Raw genomic sequence first — 18,028 nt, forward strand, 5'->3', positions numbered from 1 at the left:
ATATCTGCAAGTGTTGTTTGACACACACGTGTGACGGTTTTATCATAGAAGAGAAATACTATAATAATATTGATTTTGTCCGTCTAAGATTATTGTATCAAGAATATGTCTAAGGTTAATATTTATATTATCGAATGACCGGTAATGTAAATCATTACGCAGATGAAACCATGAAACCATAAAGTGGGTATGACCATTACCGCAAGTTATACATTTATTCAACAAGTTATTGTTGAATAATCTTAACTGGCGTATGCGTATATGACTTTAAAGATGTACGAAACACTATTAATCCAAGAATCATCAGCAACATTTTTTGCCGATCATTCAACAGAATAAAATGTTTTTGAAATATTAGTACTCACCATTGCCTGGTCTGGATTTGTTTCATTTATGACTATATCCCCCCTTTGATACATTATCCGTACCATAACTTTCTCGTTAGAGTAACACCTTGAAACTACGCTTAAAATTTAGTTTTAAATAAATTATTAAGTGCTTAATTAAGTCCGGTCCGGTTCTCTTTGCACAACCTGTTTTTTTTCTATTTTTTTGATAAATTTTTTACCGATCACCCAACAGAATAAAATTAAAACTATATTAAAGTTTAAATATTCCGGCTTCGTTCAAACTTGCTTCTAATACCTGGAACGAAACCTTTTACTTCACCAGAATCGAGGAATACTTCATCCCAAGTATGTTGCACGCAGGTAAGTTTGGAGGAATGCCTTTAGGTATTGCCATAGGATTCCCCGGACTTTGATCCATGCTACTGAGTGACGATTCGTTTGTAATTGTTTGTAATATCAGACACGAAGCGTTTTAATTTGCCAAATCGCATGCTTCTATTAACAGTTAAGAAATGATTCATCCAAAATATGTTGTATGCAGGTACGTTTGGAGGAATGACCGTTGGGTATTGTCATAGATTCGCCCGGACTTTTCTATGCTTGTTCCACGCTATTCAATGAGATCTCGCATTAAAGCAGATAAACAGTGACGTTTTCTATGGCTGATACCAACATTAAGCGTCTCAGTTATACCAGTCTTGGTACAATACCCACATTTTTGTCTCTATTTTTGGACTATTCTTCTCCACTTTACACCTAAAAAAGTATTACAAAACGATAAAAAATGTTATGGAACCGTTCATCATGTTGGACTCACTATCCCAGTGAAAGATTGAAAGTCTGAATCTGGAAAAGTGCAAAAAACCGCACTTCAAGTTCAATCCATCAAAAAGGATGATGCTAAAAAAGAACAAAAAATTACATTCTGGTCCAGGGTGAAGTCTTTTATGGAACTGGAACTTGTCAAGAAATCTGCCACAAAACCAAAGCACTTTGTATAAGGGTAGAGTAACCAGAACACGCTAAAATTTTATCGAGATCTGAAAAACCAAAAGCCGGAGGTTTCAACAATAGGGCCGAATATCTCAACAATGAAGATGATGAAAGCATTATTGTTCATGAGGAAATTGATACAGATATTTTGTGATCTAGTATAACAATTAATTCTTCTAGAAAACATTAAATTTTTTTTATACTTTGAATTTTTTGTAATAATTAAAGTCAAGATTTTCTAATAAAGATTTGTTTTACTAAGCCTAAACGTAATTCAATTGTAAACAAGTGAAAATTATATAGCTTTTGAACTCAACCCCTTTTCACTCTAAGCTTATTTTTGTTTCAAATCCCGCCACATCTTAGTATGAAAATCCAGATATTGATTTTAAATTTTTCTATATATTATTGACTTTTTGGTAAAAAAAATAATAATTTCTTATTATTGATCTGTTTGTGACAGTTTCTTTCCCACTTTTCCGAAAATTTCTTGAGATAGACTTGGCGGATTTTTATTCTAAGCGCCTCATATTTGTCATGTCTAAAATTTACTAAAATTTTTTTTAAATAAGTGGATACTTCTTATGAATAAATTGTTATTGCTCATTCAATAATTATTTAAATTTAAACTAATTTAGTTTCAATTTTATGCTGTTGGGTGGTCAGTAAAAAATGCACTATGAAAAAATAGAAAAAAAAAGGCTGTGCCAAGATATCTGGGCAAGATTTAATTAGGTACTTATTTATATTGTTTTAATTACTTAAAACTAATTTTAAGCGTAGTTTCAAGGTGTTACTAACAGCGAAGTTATGGTTCGGAAATGTATCATAGAGGTAATAAATGAAACAAAGCCCGACCAGGCAGGAGGATACTTTTATTGTGTTGGTTAGTATGTTATTTAACGAGCGGTAAAGTAGGTCATAACTTGTCTGCAACTCGTGCTGTAATTCACCAAGTAAGTTGAAAGCATTATCGGAAGCTGATACTAACTAAACGAAAAAAACAATTAAATACAAGTACAGTGAAAGTACTTTATACATAAATTGTGACGTTTATCTATAACGATTTCAGTTGTAATAACTAATTGTTTATTAACAAAATGAAATGAACTGTAAGGTATGAACAACCAATGAACTCAATATTTGGGACTACATTATGAAAGTTCATTGGTTTTTTTTGTTTGTTGATGATGTACTAACTATATTCGTTTCAGTGCACTATGTACAAATAAAGTTGCCGATAAGCTGCGGAAACAATAATATATAAATATGTAGTACATTAATTAGAGTTTGGTACTTCTAAAAATATAGCAATGCCCTTCCTCATTGCTCGAAAATTATTATTTCCAATTCTTTGGACCCACAATGTCCATAATTAAAGCAGCCTAAAATAAATTTTATAATTGACTAGTAAATTAAAGAGGTTTAATTATTATCGCCAGTCGCCAGATTTGTTCTCATCAGTAGTTTCGTTTATGAATTGATTAAGTTGCTTCGGTGAAAAAGATTTGTTTTTTTGTTACATGTTTCTCTAATCACGTTTAATAAACGCTCATAATTTTAAACAATTCTCCGTATTATTCCAATCAATTATGTTTAATATGCACATTAGTATGGAGTAGACAATCCATAGAGACCTTGTTCGCTGAAATAAGCCAAAAATACACCTTCTGCAAACAATGACTTAATCTTTTTACTGCTAAGCCATTCTTGAGCATTTTCGTATACAACTATATACCTGTATTATTGGAGGTGTACAAGATAATTCATTTTCACTGTCTGAATCCATCTATCCATTCTATCAGAAGTACATAGATAGTATTAAAGCGCTCAAAGTACTGAAATGATTAATAAATAAATTAAAAGTAGTAGAAAAGTTAGTTTAAAAATGTGGAAAAAGACATCCAGCACAAAATTGAAAAATAATTAGGTATTATATTATTATATATAACTTAATTCAAACACATCAAAATAAGTCGGGTGATATTACTCCCCTTAATAACAATAATGGAGTATTCCTTTCCAGGCAATTGGTTCGTTCTTTAAATATTACATACTTACTAATTACCTTATAACTTAAAATGTTTAACAACTAACAATTCTATTCAAATGGTATTGTCATAGGCTGCTTAACACGTAAGACAAGAGGGGCGATAAAACAAATGTTGACAAATATTTTTTTCATTACTGGATGGTAAACCTAAACATCTTTTTGAGTTAGTTCATTATCAATAAAAGTGGTAAAATATAGCTTGATTAGAACAAGATCTTAATCCGATTGACAAATTAAAAATAATTAGGAGTATTAATATTTTCTTGAAGCATTATTATTTTGAGTAAGTTCTTGAAAGAAAACTAAAAATACAGTTTTTGACGTCTTTAATGTATTTTTCTCATCACATATATTTTAATATGCCATTTTCATACAATACTTGTGACTTTGATTGGCAATTTATCCACTTCTTAGGTCTAATGTTAGGGAAAATACAATCATTGGAGCCGCATATTTTCAGCAGTCTCTATTACCAGCAAATGATATTAAACTTTTATTGTTTTACATTGGACAGTAGCATGGTAACTTTTTTGATTTTAAAAACTTATATTTTTGAAAATTAAATGCCAATGCTTAATGAAACACAGTAGAAAAGTGTGTTAATGTCTTGGATCTATTGAAGACAATAATAACACACTTTTCTACCTTGGTCCATAATTACTACTACAATAACAAACATCATACTAGCTCTAATTACAATAAGAAACGCGTTTGGTTCGTATTGCAATTTCGTAGGTTACAATCATCATTATACGCTAATTAAATAACATATTATAAAGGTTTTCCATTTTTTAAAATGTTTATATAGAATAATTAACAAAATTGGAACCCAATTCAAAAAGAGACGCACTCGAAAATTGATTAATTTACACAATTTTAAATTTTCAATGTAGAATAACCAAAATATAGAAATAAAAAAAGATTGTCTCCTCCGTGACAATGCTTTACACATTGCCGTGACCAGGATTCGAACCTGGGTTACCACGGCCACAACGTGGGGTCCTAACCACTAGACGATCACGGCTATCGGAGACGATGTTAACAGTGCTCCGAGAACGAGATTTAAACGCACAAAACATACAGTGATCTACCGGCTATTTTAATATTTTCAAGTATTAAAAATGTAATGTTTGATAGATATTACGTGTTTATATAACGCTTAAATTCGGTAACAAAAGACTATTTTCCAACACATAAATAATGTCACGCCTTACAAGAATATACAACATAAATAATCCCATGTCATACAAACAATTTCTATGTATGTTGGATAAGTAAGTGATAAAACGGCACAATCTTTTATATTTTAGACCGAAGAACTCAATCATTAATACTAAATTTAAAATCTAGTAGAATGTAAAAATACACTGTTTACACCAACGCGCATTTCGATAACCAAGTTATCGTCTTCAGAGACTGAAGGTAAACTGTTCAGGTGTTGGTGTATTGGTGGTGTAAACAGTGTATTCAGTATGAATATCGCCAACGATTCGAGAAATGGTGAGTTTCGAAAAGGTAAAGGCTTAAAGGTAAAATTTCAATAGTGCAAGTATGATTTTCACCAAGAGGTCAATATTTTATATAGATTTTAACTTTCGACAGTTGTCGAAATAATAATGAATAATATAAAATAAAATAATAAAAATAAAACTATTTTCTTTATGAATCCAAAAAATAATTTAATTTAAGAATAAATCGTTCCGAAATGTGTTCTTTATAAAGATCTTCATTTCTTTTTCATCCCAAAACCATCGTAATAACTTAATTTCCAATCTCTCGATAATAGAAAAAACTGTAAACTCGCTCTGATACTGAGTGGAGCTACTCGACCCATGCAGAAATAGAAAAAATTGATGATAGGGATAAAATTACTTAGATCGTCATGAATTTGTTCTACAAGGATTACGAAGATTTATCACCCAACTGCATTTATGAATAAATTCTACGGGAGAGAATTTCTTGGAGAGACGAGAACGCCAACCTTAAGTTAATAAGGCTATGGAAACTATTCTTTCCCAATTTGGGTACTAGCACAGTGGAGCATACGAAAAAACAACAAATAATCTGACGAAAATGTATATTAGGAGTTTCTAAGAGTCCAGAATTATTGTTTTCCAGGTAGAAACCAATTTAAAGCGGAACTGGTCTAAGATACGATTTTTCAAAAACTATGACGGTAAAACATCGGATAAATACATCGATATGAGCAGAAACGACCTACCAATTCTCACAGGATTTCTGACATTTTCTTTTAAACGAAAACCTTGAGAATATAAAAATTAAAAACAACGGTGATTAAAGGTTTTGTGGAGAAGATGGTTAAACACCCAAACAGTTAACTTCTGCATGCACTAGGATAATGGTATATTATTATAAATACACTACTTTACGTGTTAAATCTAGCTCTAGCAGAATAAGAAAACTGTTAGGCCTCAGTGCAGCAAAAACCCCTTTCATCTCGGTTTAATAAAAGAACGCATAAAAAAATAATATTAACTTTGTATTGAATAAGTAAGTTTTAAAATAATTGAGATCCACCAGTAGTTTTTCATGACCAGATAATCGAAATTGAATTTAAACACACACTCATTGATGTCAAATTGTTTCCAATGGAGAAACTGCTACTGAAAATGTCATGCCTGCAGTGTAAATTCCATTAAAAACTATGAAACAGTACATCAAACAAAAATATGATCCTTATAGCAAACTACAGGAACAGCTTAACACGAACAATATTCTACACACACTGTTTTCTGATGCATTTGATTTTATATCGAATGATGTGGTAAATTGACTACATTATAGATTTTGGGCAGATAAGAATCCAAGTAAAATGGGAACAGAACAACTGAATATTTAATAAGGATGTTAAAAGACCATATTTTTGATAAAAGTTTCAAAGGTGTACGCTATGGTAATCTTGTAAATAGAATTAGTGCAGTAATTTGTTTCCTAAACCTGTGTTAATACTGCAAATATGGTTCCAACAAGATGGTGTACCCCGCTTGTCATAAGATCTGTTTGTAAATTTTGAGAAAAAGCTATTGAATGGCCCAGTTCTCATCTCATTTCTTTGTACTTGTATCTATAAAGTAACTTGAAATGTCGGATCGTATTCTAAGTACTTAGAGAAGCAACAATATGAGCATTTGATTTATTGAAGTACTCAAAAGCAATCAAAACATCGACGTTATAATTTCTGAAACCCTGTATATATTATATTATTGATTGTCCGAGCATTAAAAAATATTTGAGAATGGACTTATTCAATGTATAACTCTAATGAAAATTTAAAATTCCACAACTATTATAATCTTAGACTAACAATACTGAAAACATATTTGATATTTAATTTGTACATTAAAAAATACCTCTATTAGTTTTTATGGGAACACATTTTTGAAACTTTATTATAAAACAAATCTTTGTAATTCTGGTTTTTGTAGATTACCTTCTTTTTTATAGCTTTCACTTTTTTATTTTTAACTGCAACTCAGTTTTTTCACTTTGCTCACATTAGCAACGGTCGGTTATACCACATTTAATAGCCTTGTTGACGTTGTTTATAGTTACTTGAAATTCTTCAAATCATTTATTATACGGAGGATGATCTTTAATTAACCTATCCACCGATCGCCATTTTTTCAAGTCTGGCATCAGAAAATAATCCGAGTAGGTTAAAATACACTCTTCTTTCTAGCTAGATGCGGCCGTTTTTTGCTTGATTTTTTTCCTCAAAGTTACAAATTTACATAATACTTGATAGTTTTTCTTCTCCAATATAGTGAATGAAAATTATTCCACTCACATCCCAAAAAACCGACGCCATGACCTTGCCTGCAGATGGAACGATCTTTGCTTTCTTTGGTTCTGGTTCTCCCTTTTCAGTCCATTGTTTTGATTGTTTTTGGTTCCGGGTGTGACGTGATGGATGGATTTCATCCATTGTTATGATACGGCGCAATAATTTGGCTTCATTTCTGTGAAACAATGCCAAACACTCGATGGAAACATATTACGCGATGTACCGCACTTTTTGAAATGCCTACTAAGTCTACTAGCTCACGCACTTTCTTCAACATTTCTGGAGTCATCACATCATTTGGTCGACACTGCGAGGCTGGCCTCTGCAGGTCATACGACCTGTTTAAACTCTGTTACCCAATATTTTAGTATTGATAATGAAGAAGCCGTCTCACCCAGAGTAGAATCTAGTTCAGCTTTTCTATTGGTTGGGCCAACACCTTTAGAATAAAAGTATTGTATCACATAACTATGACCATTTTTATCCATGTCTACAAATTCACTATTAATGGCTGCCAAACAAATACTAATCAAAATGGCGTCTACAAATTTGAAATATATGCTGTATGGATTGTATACACCTAAAACAGTGGTACTTTTAAGCAACTACCGCTATCTTTAGGTCAGTCCAGGTACTTCTGAAACCATCCTCGTACAATATGATAAAGTTAGAATTATTGAAATATTGTTGTGATATGAAAGAAATTTACACACAAAATAAATGATCATAATAATACCATAAAGTATAGGCGTTTTAAATTTTTTACCATCGCTCCGGAACTTATTGCAAACAGTTTCAACTTTAATGAATAGCGGATTTTCAAGTCAACAATTTTAGAGTAATAGTTCACATATAAGCAAATTTCCTTTATATTTGTTATATCCTTTTTCAATTAGTTCAAATGTTGGCGTGAGTCGGAATTTCATGACTGGACTAATTAAAAAACTATTTCAAATAACGCATTACAAGCGATACTTTATTCATTTCGAAAGATGCACAAAAGTAAATTCAAAGTATGATTTGGACAATTTTACGTGGTATATCAGAATCGGTACTTCGATTAAACCCAACAATAGAATTGCTGTTGTATAAAAAAATACATCGTCCAAATTAAATGACGTAAGTCTACTATTTGAAAGTGCCATGAGTGACGTGAAAATATTCAACTGGGAGATATCATTCATACAAATTGTTTCTTTCTTGTAATATAATTATGAAATGAAAATCTGTACTTTAAAAAAATGTAGGCTCAATATAATTTGGGCAAGTAGTAAATATCATAGGCGTACGTATCGTCAATAGGGTTGTTTTTTATGATATTGATTTTTTAACTCATTTTAATTCCTATTTTCTTCTATAATAGGTCTAATGCATCCTTCTTTGATATATTTCCTTATCCTGGCTCTAAATTGTCACTACACCTCTTTCGTGGTCGATCTTTACTCCGTGTCTCAATTGGACATTTATCGCTTGCTGTTTTTATAGGGTTTTCGCTTCTTTCTCAGTCTAGTAGTGTTTTTTTCCGAGATTCGCCTGAGAATTTTCATTTCTGTGGTCTCGAAGAGTTGTTTCGTTTCTGATATTTTTAGTCATGTTTCTAATGTATCTTAAGTTATAAGTCTGATTGTCGCTAGGTAAAGTCGTGCCTTTTTTCTTGTCTTAGGTGCTTGATCTGCTATACTACGTTTTGAAAACATCCCGCGACTTTATTTGCTCTAGATAATTGTCGTCTTACCTCGTCTTCTACATTACCATAACCATTACTGGTTGTCAATTCCAAGGTAGATTTTGATTTCTCTCTCACCCATTCCGTAGTCTGAGCCTAGCTAAAATGCTAAAATGGACAATGTAAATCCAATTTCAAAATAAAAATACGACATATTTCGTTGTTTTAAAATATTCTGGATTGAGAAATGAATGTAAATTTAATAATTTTGAACCCAAAAATAATAATTATTATACAAGACATACAGATACCGTCTTTAAATTAGTCACTCAAATATAGTAACTCTTTTCCCAAGTTAAACGACAAAAATCTACTCAATACTCTCAAAAATAAATATTTTTTTACCACTCTGTTAATTTTTAAAGAACATCTAATACTACATTGTCGAGCCTCGCAGCGGATTATTATGAAACGTTTTTTAGGGATCGGTATTACCTTTTAACCTTTCCGTTCTATGAATTCTTCTCTTTATTACAAGCAACAGGAAGTATTAAAACATTTTATTACCTTCTAATCGTTCCATTTAAGCCCATTCTGGACGGTCTCTGATACAAATAATAATTAACTCCGTGTATACTTAGTGTCTCATACGGTACATTTACATTTAGTATAATATAAGCGGTACGGTATTCCATTTGGTAATGATTCATCATAAGTGAATTTTTTTGTTTTTCATAAATGTTTCTTGTTGTATATTTACCACCGACACTAATTGATAGATAATGGTTTTCATGGCCACCATGGTTCAATAAAAAACGTTCGCGTTGAAAATAATTATATTAATGTTTATCCGGTTAATTATCTACAAAGCAGACTAAAGATTTACCCAGAGTTACTTTTATATTCGTATTCTTGAATTTTAATCCAATTCTGTAAATACCACGTCACACACTACCACCGAGAGGAAGACATAGAGTATGTATACAATAACACCAATAGAAAGTCAATTAGGTAGGACATTTTTTGGAATTATAGATACATTGACTTCATACATACCCTACGAATATCTGAGGCTTGTACTTGAGAATATCTGTGATTCTAAAATTATTGCTACACTTTTGAGCACGCAACAAGGTTACAATATGGTTTTTGTGTCTTCGGAATAATCGCGATAAAGAGAATCATAACGTCAAAAAACTTTGGCCACCCAAAAGTTTTATTCCATCCACAATTAGTTCAACAACAGATCATTATTGTGCCACTTTGGAATCTAAAGTCAACCGCGATGCTTTCCAATACCTTAAAAATAAGTTTTCAAAAATGACAAAGGGAAAATTAAAAGATGAGCTTTTTAAAGGGCCCCAAATACGAAAGTTGAGGCTTGTTAATCTATGGAAAACGTTCTCGGAAAAGTGAGAGATGCGAACTATGAAACAATTGTGAAGATTTTTAAGCCTTATGCGTTATTGGTTGTAAAATGTCCCTCAAAGTGTCAGTGTAAAGTTTGACGTCAAAAAGTAAACCAGAGTTTCACAATAAATTATAAGAAAAAAGATGTACACCGATATTGTGAAAATCGAAAAATTGGAGTATTGAACCATCATCAAGTACCTGTATTTAAAAGGGTTAAGAGGTAAGCAGATTTACGAAGATATGCTTAATACCCTTGGTGATCAATGTCCTTCGTATGCGACCGTGAAAAATTGGACTGCAAGCTTCAAAACAGGTAAATATTCCATTGAAGATTATGACTGATCGGGAAAGCCAGTTTCTGTGACAGTCTCCGAATATATTGTAGCAGTTTATGACATAATTTTATCAGACCGTCGAAATGGGCTAATACTGATATCTGAAGCACTTAATATTTCATACGAACGCGTTCATTATATAGTTCACGTCAATTTGGACATTAGAAAAAATGCTGCAGAATGAATCCACAAATGTTTGAATGTTGACCAAAAGCGAGCAGGGTAGAAGCATCGCGTTCGATTTGTGCTCTATTTGAAAACAATATAGACTTCTTAAACCGAATTGTTACTATGGATGAGACTTGGGTACATTTCTACGATCCAGAAACGAAGCAACAATCGATGGAATGGCAAGTTCTTGCTTCAGTTTTTTGGATTTGCCATGGAGTAATCATGATTGATTTTTTTGTTTTTACAGGACAACGCCCCTGCACACCAATATCATGTTGCCTTGCAAATAATTCGTGATTTAGGGTTTGAATTAGTAGAACACCCCCCTTATTCACCAGAGATGAAAAGGTCGTAAATTTTTTTCTAACGAGAAGGTAATAAAAGCTGTGGAGGTGTGGTTTGCAGAGCAAGAAGAAACATTTTTTTTTTGAAAGGTCTAGAGACGTTGCAGGTTCGCTTTAATAAATATATCCAATTAAGAGGAGAATTTGTTGAGTAATAAAATATTTTTACATTGGTTTGTGCCATAGTAGGGTAAGAATTTTTCAATATACTATACAATCCCTCACTGAACATGAATATATTGCCTAAACAATGGTACCACGAATGTGGTGTAGATGCAATATTGGTAACAGTGAGTGCGTATTGGATCCATCACTATGATGTGGAGACCAAATGCAGTGTGAGTGGAAACTGCCGAAAAAAATTCAGGGGAAGTTGCCCAAAGGTGCTTTTAAAACTTAACGAATATTACCGTGGTTAAGATATTTTCTGTGACAGTGGTGGAGAAAATGAATCAGCCACCGTAGTAAATAACTCGTGAGGTTACAATCTAGTAATTAATTATACGTTGCTGGATACCAATGAAAGTATTGTAATTCTTCTTCATCACAATTTTCAAAAACTTCTTGAGTGATTAAAAAAAATGATAAAATGAGGATTTTGCACATACCATAAGGTGGTTACATTGTGATGTTTTTAGAATCTGTTAGAATAAGTGGGTACCTAGTATTTCCATTACTTATCAATTACATTGGCAACTTAGAGAGGATGGTATGAACTGTGTCGCAAATATTGTGTGAGATAAGGCCTGACTCACAAGTCAGCCAAATGTGAAAGGCGAAGAAAGCGTACACTATCAAGAAATACGCTTAGTTGTTGACTAAGAAACATTTGACTAAAATAACAAATCATTTATTATTGACTAACTATGTTAAGTAGTGTAACTAACAGCTAATACCACATATGTTGTTGAATAAATAGGTTAGCTAAGGTTAGGGTCAGATTTTATACGCCTGTCATATTTCTTTACCTCAATGGTCAGGCCTTATCTCACCCTCGTTAAAAATCAATCTGGCGGACTGTACGCAATCTTCGCTAAATGCCAACTATATGAAATCTTCACGTATTCTTATGAACAACACTAACTACTTTATGGTCACCAAAGTTACCGAATCAAACGGTTCCACTCAAGATATAAACTCACAAAATGGCTCAAATAATGTTGGTGAAAACAAATCTACTTCCTTCAGCAGTTTTACACCACCTACTTGCGCAACGCATAATGATTTAATTTGGACGTGTCGTTTGGCATAATAATTGAATATTATTCCTTCGGATTGTCAATCTTATATATTAAAAAAATTTCGGATTTCCATTCCGAGTCCGTTCAGGCGTTCTACCAAACCCATTTGCTTAATTTTTTTTTTCAATGAAAGGTATTGATGCACAGATCTGCCATCAACCATCGGATTTCATCTAAGTTTCACCATTCTCAAGTTATACTCAAATGCGATTTCCCCCTGTACATTACTTATGGGAGTTTTTCACATACACACGTTCTGTCCTCGATATCTCAGGTTCTATTCAAGATAGAGACTTCGTTTTGGTTTAAGAACACTCGCTGAAACATCCTCTTTCTTTTGAGTTTTTGAACACTTAAATCGTTGGTGAGTTGGAGAGGAGCTAGACGCGGACATTCAATGTGGAGTTATGGATTTTTATAGGTTTTTGGCAATTTTTCTACATTCAAAGATCTATATCTCAGGTTCTAATATAGCTACAGAGTTCGTTCCTTTCTATTATAATGATTTCTGATACTTATTTAATGGATTCGATGCGAGCGAAGCCGCGGGTAAAAGCTAGTATTATTTAAGTGACAAAATTAAGAGCTAACATTGCTTGTTAATCTTCCCTTAGTAATTTATAGATCTATGTGGTAGTTGTAGAAAATAATTTATAAACATCAATTTATTACCATTAGCCAATTGAGATTGCACAAACTATTTTAAAACGTCATGTTTCCTTCATTAATTTTGTTACCAATCGTATTATACTTGAAAGAATAATAGCTGTGCTGTTTGTAGATAAACGTACGTAATCTAAAAAAATTGTCTAACTGATTGCGTCTCCCGAATCAATTTTGTGATATAAATTCTAATGATGTAGTCGCCTCGCTGCTTTATTGAGTATACTATATTCATTGTCTATGACATAAATGCCTCTTTTTAGCTTAGGCCACACACCAAGTAATAACATACAAGATAATTTCACATCCATGATTTGAGCAATATAAATAAACAAAGTGGCTAATATTCCGAAGTCGGTTATCTAATTTGAGATAATGTTTTTTGAGAAAAGCATTGGAGAAATCGTGTTTTTCTGTTTTTTTTTTCAGAAAATTATACAAAAACAAAAAATTATTCAAAATTTGAAATCATTTGGCGACCACATGAATATGACTTAAGTAATTAAAGAAAAAATTTATGAATTTGAGAAGTAGAATACGCCTTCCATTATCTATCTGTATTGCAATAAACCGGTTAAAAAATGAATTAGAAATATAGAAATAATGATAATGTATTTGATAGTAACAAAAATGATGACTGCTTTTTTATTATTGATGCTATTAGAATATCTAACAATCTTGAAAACCAATTAGAATTGGCGAGTTGATGAAGTCTATATTCCAGGAATGAAATTTTGAAATTACAGTCACGTGTTTGCAAACGAAAAAACCTCATTCTGTAAGACTGGAGCAGTATTTCGCACTTTTACATTTCTCAAGAGAGCCATTTACCAGAGAAACTACAATGCGTTGACGTATACATTTTTAGGAGGAGATAGTACTACAAACAACACAGAACAGTTTTTTTATATGTATACCGCCATAAAATGTCTATATATTTAACCGTAAGATACGTAATTTTTTATGTGAAAATGAAATAAATCGTCGAAAATAACTGGATTCAATTGATCCGAATATTTTACAATTTTGTCGTATTTGAAACACACACAAGAATATTTGAAATTACTTTTATTACAATTTGTTTTGTAATATTTATACAAGGTGACCCAAATAAAATTTACTCTAGTTATGTTTAGATTTTGGAGAAATGGAAAAGCAGGTTGAATAACCCGAAAGGCATTGAAGTTTAGTAATAATTTAAAACTCTTTGTTCATCCCCCTAGAGCTTAGAAATACCATTTGAAAAACTTGAAAAGGCAAAGGATGATAGAGAATACATTATTTTGATGCTTTAAAAAAACAGTAGCTCTTAACACAAAACAATTATTCTCGTTGACTTCACCCTTTAAGATAAACGTACTGTCATCGGAAAATCAAATGTTGTACATGTGCTTAAGCCGCTTAGTGTAATTTCCGCCAAATTTTAAACGGCAATAATATCATGTCCGTTAAATTCTCGAACCAGTACGCTTAGTGGTTTGAAAGTAGTTGAGATATATAATGACAATAATAATCTAATAAAGTCCTATCATTATCCTTGCCCGGTTCACTAGGATGGCACGTCCGGAATTTTTAAGCAAGGCAAGGTAACTCACTTTAAATGATCAGATAAATTGGAATTTTTAGCAATTGTCAAGAACCAATATCTAATAAGTCGAAAAATTAGAAAAATTATCCTTGACACGATCACTATGAAAACATGTAACGGAATCTTGGGACACGATTTCCTTCCAGAGACTGTGAAACGGAGTCTATTATACCGGCTGTTTCATGTTGAGTTGGGAATCGACTGTTCACAAGATTATACGTTTATCGATTTTGTAGATCTCCAGATTCAAATTATTGCGAAATAACTTATAAGACGACCTGATTAATTAAAAACACACTTTTATTGCTAATTGAACTAAAAGGTCAGAAACAAATTAGATTTTCAAAGAAAACTAAAAAAACACATTATACCATTTTCAGATCATTAATTCCGAATTTATTAGTAATTCTCTGTAGTGAATATTTTTATTGTACACCTAACTTCCCTTGTAGTATTTTGTCCACTGATAAATTCACTTTGTGAACAATATACAAATGAAATTTGTTTCTATAACTATATAAAACTGAGTTATTTCCTAAATCTGTTTTTGGAATAAGTTGATTGACCTTGTTCTAGAAATTTTTCTAATTATATTACTTATGATGTCCATCCTATTGTTAAAAAATTAAAACGAATAACTTGAAATATTTATTTTGATCCGTTGGAGGCAAAGGAGACACAACCACAGTAGGACACATCTACGGCTGTTCACATCTGGTGTCTCACCCACAGTTTTAATATCAAACAGTAGTCTGTGGTATATTAGAGAATACGACAACTTCATTAATAGAATTCGATTATCCATAAATAAAATATAGGTCAATATTCTTGACTTATTGCAACATATTTTCTATCCTTAAATATCGTTAAGAGAATTTTGTCAGTCGGATGTATTATTAACAGAATTATTATTATATTAGAGTGAGGCGTTGAGGTCAAGGACCTATATAGATAATGCGACAATAAAAGGATGTGCAAGTTGATTATATACAAAAAGAAACAATGTTTTTGTTTAGCAAAAAACTGTGAAATAATTCCATGCATAATCAATGAAGTTTCTTTTTATAGAAAAAGTTAATAGCAATAACAATGAAATGTGTTTTATGCATTAATTTGAACTACAAAAACAAACAATTTATTTTGATGCTAAGGAAAAATGTTGTCTGGAACAATATTACCAAAAAAGCTAAGACTACGAAATATTTGATATGATCTTACTAGAACGTTGCCCCTTTTCAAAGAATTATGCACCAAAATGTATAATCTGATTCCTGTATGAAGCCGATCACTATTACTATTTTCTTTAAACAAAGCAGTCAAGCGTTCAATTTCAAAATTAATTATTTATTTTTTAAAAACTATTATGTATAGAATTTATTTATATAACTATTTTTTTGTCTAACAGTCATAATGTGGATGTAAAAGGCGTTAAAAGATGATATTTACAAAGCACCGTCAATTTCTAACGCTGTCAAAAATATTCCAGACGTTTTTTGATAGAATAGTAGCAACCAATGACTTATTTTTTAAAGGAACTTTTGTCCTTCGTCACAAATAGTATAAAATTTGGTATTTAGTTTGATAATTTTTGAACATTAAGGTGAACATAACAATTAAAAAAATTCCTGATATAAATATCTTGCGATTTAGTAGAGTTTGAGTTTGTTATTTCATCAGCATTAACACTTTATTCACGAGATGAAATAGAATAGTGGCTACTGCTTACAGTTGAGGTAATTCGGAGCGTAATGTATCGCATTTATTAAAATAATGTATATATTTTGCTTTTATTCAAAAAGAACGAATTATTTCCGTTACAGTATTTGAAAATTAAACAATCACTCATTTATGTAATGTGATATTATCTATTCTCTCTTTACATATGAAGGCTACATGCATTTTAAAAATAAGAGTTTCATTTATAAATAACTGAATTTATTCAAATGTACGTATTTTTGAACTTTTACAACTATTAATCTCAATTTTGTGATATTAATATGGAATATTTTCTTACGTCAACCCTATTTTTAACCAGCACATTCGAATTTATCTTAGAAACCTTACACCTGGGACTCAGATCTTCGAGTGAATCATGACCAAGTTACTCATAACAACTTACCCTAACCTACTCCACAAAGTAGGCGATTTACATACTTTTTTTCTTCTAGAAAAAAAAGTAGCTTTAATGAAGTTTCAGAATATGCAATCATATTGCCGACCTTTCGGTAACCATTCAATTCTAGTTTTTTTTTGTAGTCTCATCAGTATTTAAAAAATATTATTTCGCACTAGGTAATATGAAACAATAACCAGAATAACTGTAACAAAATAGTAAACAGTAAGAGTTATTTATCAAGTTTTATAGGACACTTTTTTTCACACACGTTTTTCAGAGTACGAGTGCAGCGAGGAGTGCTATAAAGAAACGAGTATTACAAAACAAGTGTAACATAATATTTTTTACTATTTTATGGTAACTATAATTGGGTGGTAACACTGATTAACAAAGAAAATACAAGATGCACAAGCACGAGATCAAGAATTTAATTGGATAACTCGAGAACAACGTAAAGTGGCAGAAGAGGCCATAATTATTTAAGACTCTTGTGCCACTTGCTTCAGAAATTTCAATTATGTCGCGACGCTAATAAAATAACCGAAAATATTATGCTTACTTGTTTTGGTATTCTGAGTAAAGATAAAAAATCATACCTGTAGCCCCTATTTTGAAATCCTGATTGCGTGTAGATAAAAATGTTGATATCACATGAATTCTTACAACTACTTGATCTACTTCTCATTATCAATCATGCTGGTTCTTGTCGGAGAGAAGATGTCTACAGATGATCCTGAAATAAAATTAGTATGGTATATATAGTTAAAACGAAAAATAATATGTAAAGACTATTTGCAATTGCAGAGAAGTCATGTATTGGAATTAAAAAAATATATATATTTATCTGAGATCTACAACCATAACACATAAACGCTTAATATTAACTTACATATTGATATTGCATTAATAGTCCAATTGGCATAAATACCATTGGAAAAATGCCACCAAGCTTTATACTTGTCACTGTTTTCTGAGGTCCGCAAATGCATGCGGTAACTTGGTTGCAATAATACAGTATGGAAATTGGAGATCCTCATCTGTTACGGAGGGCTACCTTGATAATTCTTTCAAGAAAACAATGAAAGTAACTCAAATGTATTCTTCAAAGAGATATCAACAATCAGCATAATTTTCTTCATGTTTTTATGATACAAACCAATCATCATCCTACATCAGTTGGGGTCAACCAAATATAACTGTGAATGCAAAAACAACATCAAATGTTATAATAAAAGTATTCACTAACTGTACGAATCACAATTAATATGCTTAACGCAGGTTAATTTATAG

The 18,028-nt window shown here is 31.6% G+C and overlaps 1 protein-coding gene, 1 long non-coding RNA gene and 1 other non-coding gene across 4 annotated transcripts in view; 2 read left to right on the forward strand and 1 right to left on the reverse strand.

Moving 5' to 3' along the window:
* LOC130445037 (matrix metalloproteinase-2-like) overlaps positions 1–18,028 on the forward strand; it is a 254,033-nt gene that overhangs the window by 17,363 nt on the left and 218,642 nt on the right. The window lies entirely within an intron of this gene.
* Positions 2,125–18,028, forward strand: part of LOC130445038 (uncharacterized) — a 73,899-nt gene continuing 57,995 nt past the window's right edge. The window contains exon 1 of the long non-coding RNA XR_008910016.1: positions 2,125–2,299. This is a non-coding gene — a long non-coding RNA (uncharacterized LOC130445038). The remainder of the gene's footprint in view (positions 2,300–18,028) is intronic.
* Trnah-gug (transfer RNA histidin (anticodon GUG)) lies at positions 4,349–4,420 on the reverse strand. The gene has a single exon. It is a non-coding gene; the product is annotated as a tRNA-His (tRNA).

The sequence above is a fragment of the Diorhabda sublineata genome, chromosome 6 (assembly GCF_026230105.1).
Source record: "Diorhabda sublineata isolate icDioSubl1.1 chromosome 6, icDioSubl1.1, whole genome shotgun sequence".
In the NCBI taxonomy this organism is placed as follows: Eukaryota; Metazoa; Arthropoda; class Insecta; order Coleoptera; family Chrysomelidae; genus Diorhabda; species Diorhabda sublineata.